The following is a 7,845-nucleotide window of genomic DNA, read 5'->3' on the forward strand; positions in this document are numbered from 1 at the left end:
TTTCTAAATATGGATAAAAACATATTTTGATTTTGAATTTTTGAATTTTTTTTATAATTTAGTTGTATATATATTTCCCACTATTCTCCTTCATTTCGTAACTTTATTTTCAAGCACAACTCATCCTCTGTTTTCTTTCTCTCATTCACAGTTCAATCGAATTGCCTATTCACTTTTTTTTCGAAAATGTCGGGAATAATTGGAGGACGCGGAGGTCTAAGAGGTCAATCTGACCGCACTGATCAGCCTTTACCGCAAGTCGGACGTGGACGTGGACGCTTTGGAGGAGGAAGAGGTCAATCAGACCGCACCGATCAACCTTTATCGCAATCCTGACGTGGACGTGGACTTGGACGCGTCGGAGGAGGAAGAGGTCCATACCGCTCCTACGTACCTGTACTGTCCTCTACCTCTTCTTCATCTGCAGATTCCTTAGCTACAGATGTGGAACTGAAGCTTAACTTAGCTTCACCTTCAAGAGCTGTTGAGACTCTGCAAAAGTTGTCCCCTGCTTTTGAGACTCGGTCTCTTACACCTTTGACCGCGACAACCAGACTGCCGGAAAGACCAGGTTTCGGTAGAGCCGGTAAGAAGATCTCGGTCCGAACCAACCATTTTCCAGTTGAATCAACTAGACGTGATGTATTTTATTACGATGTGAGTGTATATTATTTGATCGGCTCTTATCATTTGATGTTCATGTGTTTCTTTTGTTTATATAATCTTTACAAATAAAATGTACAGGTCACAATCACTCCAGAGGTGACATTGAAGAAAGTATGCAGGGACATCATGAATACTTTGATCGACTCTAACATGGAGTTGTATCTGGGGAATCGGTTTCCTGCATATGATGGCAGAAAAAACATTTACAGCTTGGGGTCACATCCCTTTCAGTCCAAGGACTTCCCAGTGAAACTGCTTAAAAAGGATGGAAATAGAAGGTGACTTTTTAGTGTTTAAAATTGCTTAATGTTTCACTTTACTTATTTGATTTGACTTGAGATTAACAATGGATCTTTCTCGCCGCAGGAAGGAGAGTCACTTCAATGTGGCAATTAAGTTTTCTGCTAAAGTTGATTTGTATCAACTTCAAGCATTCTTACATAGGAAGCAAGGGAGTATTCCTCATGAGACGTTGCAAGCTCTTGAGATAGTTCTCCGAGCAACTCCTTCGGTTATGTAAGAACATTTTATGCTTCAATTCATTTCCTTGATCACAATGTGCTTTTTCTTTTATTTACCAAATTAAAATACAATTTTTTTGCAGGTATACCGCTGTTCAAAGGTCATTCTTTTCACCAGGACTTGGTGCAAAGGGGAAACTTGATGGTGGCCTGAAGTATTGGCAAGGGTTCTACCAAAGCCTACGACCAACTCAAATGGGGCTCTCACTGAATATTGGTATGTAGCTTTAGTAGCCTATAAACATGTTTTATATTTTTACTAACTCAGCATCTAATTTTTATTTTGTAGATATATCAGCAAGGGTATTCTTTGACCCCATCCTGGTGATAGAGTTTATTCAACAGTATTTTCACATTGGAGATCTGTCCAGGCCATTAACTGACCAAGACTGTAAGAAAGTAAGTTTCAACTTTCTCTTAGATTTGTATTAATGTTTGAGTGTAAACTTAACTAGGATAATAAGTCACTTAAATGTGTTAATATTATTTTTTCAGATTCTGAAGGTCTTGAAAGGTGTGACTGTAAAAACGACTCACCTGAACAATGTCATGAGCAAAAAGATAGTTCGTCTATCTCAACAACCAATTGGTGAACTGATGTAAGCTATTTTTGCATACGATCATATCCTGTTTAAATCTATTTTCTCTTTCCAACTGTCCGTTCTCACTTTTCAATCTTGCTCTTGTATAGGTTCACGTGTGATGACGGTGTTCAAAAGAAGTATGTGGTCCAATACTACTTAGAAAGGTATCGTATCACACTTAGGTATCCTTCCTTACCTGCAATGCAGTATGGAAGTGATTCCAAGCCTATTTATCTGCCATTGGAGGTACTTAATACTTGAACTGATCTTTATTTTATGCTATAGTCTTTATTTTCCTTAATTACCTTTGTTTATCATTTTTCAAAAACACATTTCCTTTATTTTGATGACGCTATAGTTGTGCAAAATCGTGGAGGGGAAGAGGTATACAAAGAAGTTGAATGAGAGGCAGGTAACCACTCTTTTGATGGCTACCTGTCAAAGACCCGTGCATAGGGAACAAAATATCAGACGGGTACTTTTATATCCATTGAACCTAATCTTTCAATGTTTTTTTTATTTGTTAGTTATATATTTAGTCCTTTTATTGATAATTTTCTTCTCCAGATGGTCAGGCAAAACGATTACAGCAATGACAAGCTCGTGAATGAATTTGGGTTGCATATACAGCCTGAAGCTACAGTGGTTGAAGCAAGACTTCTTCCACCTCCCATGGTAATTCTTTAGTCTTGTAATTATTTAGTTTACGTTTCTATTACTAATCTTTAATAAAATTATTGCGCTGGTTGTTGCAGCTCAAGTATAATGGGTCACAAGAGGCTCCAAGTGTGGGGCAATGGAATATGTTGAACAAGGTATTGTTCTACTTGGATGTGTGCGCGCATACAACCTCCCATTTTATATTGTAGCGTAATCATTTGTCTTCTTTATGTTTAATATGTTCTTATTGTGGCAGAGAATGTTTAACGGGGCCAAGATATATTTCTGGACCTGTCAACTTCTAAAAAATGAACCAAAATCAGGTCGGCCAGTTCTGTTGGGACTTGGTGCAAATGTGCATATGTAAAGGGCTGGTATGCATTCTTTCCATCTCACCTCGAGCTTGTGCATCTTATATATCTTATGAGAACCTATCCTTAATGTATCTGCTCTTGCATTGTGCATTTTGTGCTTAAATTAAGTTACTAATAATATATGTTGTTTAAATGCAGAGATGGTGTTAGCGATGGCCAATTCAGCCATGTTTTGCTCTATGAGGTTGTTGCAATTCGGAAGGTAGTTTTAACTTTTAATATGGCTATATATATATATATGATTGTTGTTTTGTTTTGTATTGGTATTTGTGAGTTGAAAAATACATGTTTGGTGCAGGCATGTTCTTCTCTGGAAGAAAATTACCTTCCAAGGATCAAATTTGTGGTTGTGCAGAAGAGGCATCACACTCGCCTCTTCCCAATGACTCATGGCGACAGACATTCAACCGACCAGAGTGGAAATATTTTGCCAGGTAATATTATTGGTTGTGGATTGTAATTGGCAATGGGTTGGTTGATTGATGTAAATACTAAATCTGATTTATTGGATCTTCATATGTAGGTACGATTGTTGATACAAAGATTTGTCATGTAAGGGAGTTTGACTTCTATCTATGCAGTCATTCGGGTATCCAGGTAACTACTAAAAAAATTGATTAGATATTTTTTATTGGTTGAATATATATGAAGCAATCACTAAGATATTTGGTAACAAACTGAAACAAGGAACAAGCCGGCCAACACATTACCATGTGTTGTTTGATGAGAATGACATCAGTGCAGATGCATTGCAAGGACTCACTAACAGCTTGTGTTACACGTAAGTAATGACTTAATCTTTAACCTATATTGTTTTAACTATGTAATATTAAGTAATCGGGTGTTTCTTTCCAGTTATGCGAGATGCACTAGATTTGTGTCTATAGGTTTGTCCTTCTAGCTAACTAAACAACTAAATTTATGTTTTATGATCAATCAATCAATCATTCTTCTTATGGTTTGGTTTATTTGATGTGCAGTTCCTCCTACTTACTATGCTCATCTTGCTGCGTGGAGGGCACGCTATTATGTGGAAGGTTACGTGGAAGGTGGTGTGGAAGGCAGCGTGGAAGGAGATGGAGCTGATGCTGAATCCAGTAGTGTCAGAGTGAATACAAGGGAAGGGGATGCAGTTGTTCGGCCTTTACCTAATGTTATGGATAATGTAAAGCAATATTTGTTTTACTGTTGAACAACATTGTAATAAGATTTTTGTTGTAATATTAGTTTTTTTTATTGTTGTTGTTAAAGTATTAAATGGTGGGTAGTTTAGATATGAAATAGGATGTAGGTGTTAATAGTTTTGTAATCTTTATGGGGGTTTTCTAGAAAGATTGTAACAATTTCATGACCCCTTTTAGGGATAAATATTATTATAAAAGTTGTGTTTGTAGTTAATTTTTACTTGTTTTGTGTTTTACATTTCCTTCTTTACTTTTATTAAGTTTTAACTCATCATCATTCATCAGGCTTTACATCAAAGTATTTGTCAATTACATTACATTTTGATGGTATCTATATGCTTTAGTATTTAGTTTGGATGTGTCACCGCCTTTTCCACTAAGGTTTTGGATTGTCGAATTCAGTAACTCATCTCACATCTATACTAGATTAGCGATCCTCGATCGCCAAACACTGGTTAACGGCTTCAGAAGATGAAAAATCGGCGGTAAGACCATCTTTATTTTTTATAGTTTATAATCTCTCGCTTATTCCAATTTTCGGCTCGAGTTTTGGATTGTAGCTGTCACTCTTACTAATAAGAATTTGATTGGCTTCAGGATAAAGACTAACTGTAATGCCATCGCTTTTTGTACGATAGTTATTACTCATTTCCTTTTTCTGCCAGGTTTTGGGTTATAGCTGTCTGTTTTGGGGTGACAATATTATGGGTTGACCCAATCTCCAACCCTAACCGAAACCCAAAATATTAATTTTGGGTTATAGCTGTCTGTTTTGGGTTATAACAAATTGAATATTAGTTTGTAGTAATAAGATACACATTATAATAACATACATTAATATATAACAAAATACTAAACACATTTACATCCTTCTATTAATATTAATATTAATAGAAAATCAATACTAATTAGTAGTGTATTATTTTTTTTTAGTATTTACTCTATCTCCCATGTACCTAACTCTTGCAACTAATTGTTTGTAATTGCCACCGGTAGTCAAATCTATAATTCCAATGGATGCTTTTAGTTGCCATCGGTAGTTAATCTCTGTCTATATATAATGATGCTTAATTTTTAAAGTATCCGAATTGTTGGGTCGAGAGTTGTGGTTAATTTGGATAAATATGTGAGAGTAAATGGATACTTGGTTCGGATTGTGGGTTGACCCGCCCATAAACTTAAAACTGTTAAAAATAAAATTAAAAATCTTATATGTATGTTTCGAATTTGAAACCTAACAAAATATATATATATATATATATATATATAATGATGCTTAATTTTTAAAGTGTCCGGATTGTCGGGTCGAGAGTTGTGGTTAATTTGAATATATATGTGAGAGTAAATGGATACTTGGGTCTGATTGTGGGTTGACCCGCCCATAAACTTAAAACAGTTAAAAATAAAATAAAAAATGTTATAAGTATGTTTCAAACTTGCAACCTAATAAAACAAGTGCAACCTTTTAACCAACTAGGTTAATAACACTTTACATTTTAAATTGAACACCAAATTAGATGAATGCGAGACATTTTAACAATATAAGTTCAATTTTTAACTAACTAATTTATTTATATATATATATAATGATGCTTAATTTTTAAAGTAATTAAAAAAATATGAATCAAATATTTGATTGACCAAAAGAAAAGTGTAAGGCCACGAGATGAGAGATTCATTCAGAAAAAATATGTGATGAGATATGTGAGAAGATAAGTTGTTTTACCGAAGTGAATAAAATGTAAAATGTGAGCGTTATATTTGTTTATTTTAATATATTATTTTTGATTTATTAAGAATTTTCAACATTAAATACATATTATTATTATTTTTATTAAATTTATTTTATTTATATTTTTATCCGTGTGTATCGCACGAAAATATTCCTAATTATAATAGTTAGTATAAAATATAAATATAAAAAATATTATACATTGATAAATTAAAATAAAGTAACTTTAGAAATATTTATATCTAAATATAGATTGAATAATAATAAAATGTTATTAATATAATATGAATATATTAAATATGAGAATAAAAAAATATTATAAAATAATATGAATAATAAATTAATTAATTAAACTTTATAATAATATTTTAAAAAAAAAATGTTAGAAAAACTTATTTCGTTTGTGCTTAAAAATTGGTGAACCGTGATATAAAGAAATTCATTTATGTGATGTATTGTTATGATTTGAATTCTTTTTACACGGGGGATTCAAGTTTATTGTGAATCATTACAAATAAAAAAACTTGACTTGTATATCATTTAAAAATATTTCAAATATCATGTATGAGCTTTAAATAGAGTCATACATCTTCTATCCACCCTAAAAATAATTGATTAACAAGTTTTTAATTACATTGAACTATAAAATTATTTTTTTTATTAACTCATAAAATATAATATTTACTTCTACTTCGACCAGATTCAAAAGGGGAAATTTGACGAAATGAATCCAAAGATGGGGTTATTTGACCTGGTGGTCTCTGATAATTTTAATTGTTTTCGTAGTCACTTATTTTTTTGGATGATATTACCCTCTTCGCGTAACGAGAAGGGACTTCGCATTTCGCGAAGTGGAAATGTGTGAAATGTCCAGATTACCCTTACTATATAATATAACCTCGCCTATTTTTTTCATTTCTTTTATTCTCATTCTCTTTCTTCCCGCTCTTCTCCTCATTCTCTCTAAATCGGGCTGCTGCGGCGACGACGATCGGTGGCGACGGCGAAATCCACGACAATGAGCTCCACGACGAGCATGATCACTGTTCCACTTGGTACGTTTATCCTATGATACTTCAAGTTTATTGATGTTTGGTTTATGCATCTTCGAATCACTATGTTGTTTAGGGTTTACTTCCCGTTTCACGAAGGCCTTCCCGTTTCACGAAAGGCTTCCTGCGAAGTATTAATTATCCATTTCCTGTTTCTAAATCAAATCATGTTTTTTATTGCAGCTGAAGTTTTCTTTTTCTATAATGGATTAGTTGATAAACTTTATGCTAGACTTAACGTGCAGAAATCTACATACGATTTAGTGCTGCATGTCAAGTATGATATTTCGAATATCACAAATCCAAAACCTGTTTTTATTGATGAAGATGGGGATTTGAACACATATTTACCACACTTGATTTTGGGTCGAACCGTGTCACCATTATGTGTCTCTGTAGTAGAGAAGTCAACATTTACTAAAGAAAATATATCACTACTTACATAACCAACTCAAGAAAGTATACTACCACCACAACTTACTCAAAAAATTGTACCACAAGTTGTACCCTCGGAATTCTTTGTTGAAAGTCAAAATGAAGCCGAAGAAAACTCTTTGCCTCACCTCCCACTTACTCAGGACTTGCATGTTAATACTAGTGCAAAGGCTTCAATACCTATACCAACTAGTGCAAGAAGATCATCAATGGGTACATCAACTAGTGCAAGAAGAGCATCAATGGGTACACCATCTAGTGCAATAAGATCATCAATGGGTACACCATCGACAGACCCGACAGATACATCACCGCCAGATCCCTTATTTGAAACCGTATTGGAATCCGTTGCGTTGTTTGAAAATAAAAAAGAACTTCAATTTAGTCTATATAAATATGCGATGACCAATAATTTAGAATTCAAAGTGGAGAAGTCAAGAAAACATCTTTGGTGTGTGAAATATTTGGATGAGACATGCAAGTGGAGCTTGCGTGCTGTGAAAGGTAAATTTTCTGAGATGTTTGAGATCCGGAATGTTTGGATGTTTGTGAAAGGTAAGTTTTCTAGTGCAAGAAGAGCATCAATGGGTACACTAATGCTCAGTTTTGTCGAGGCCAAAGAAAAAAATGCAAACAC

At 33.9% G+C, this 7,845-nt stretch overlaps 1 pseudogene; it reads left to right on the top strand.

The window, feature by feature from the left end:
- Window positions 1–567: 567 nt before the first annotated feature.
- LOC124915777 lies at window positions 568–3,997 on the top strand (annotated as a pseudogene).
- The last annotated feature ends 3,848 nt before the right edge of the window (window positions 3,998–7,845 follow it).

This window comes from Impatiens glandulifera, chromosome 9 (assembly GCF_907164915.1).
Source record: "Impatiens glandulifera chromosome 9, dImpGla2.1, whole genome shotgun sequence".
Taxonomy (NCBI): domain Eukaryota; kingdom Viridiplantae; phylum Streptophyta; class Magnoliopsida; order Ericales; family Balsaminaceae; genus Impatiens; species Impatiens glandulifera.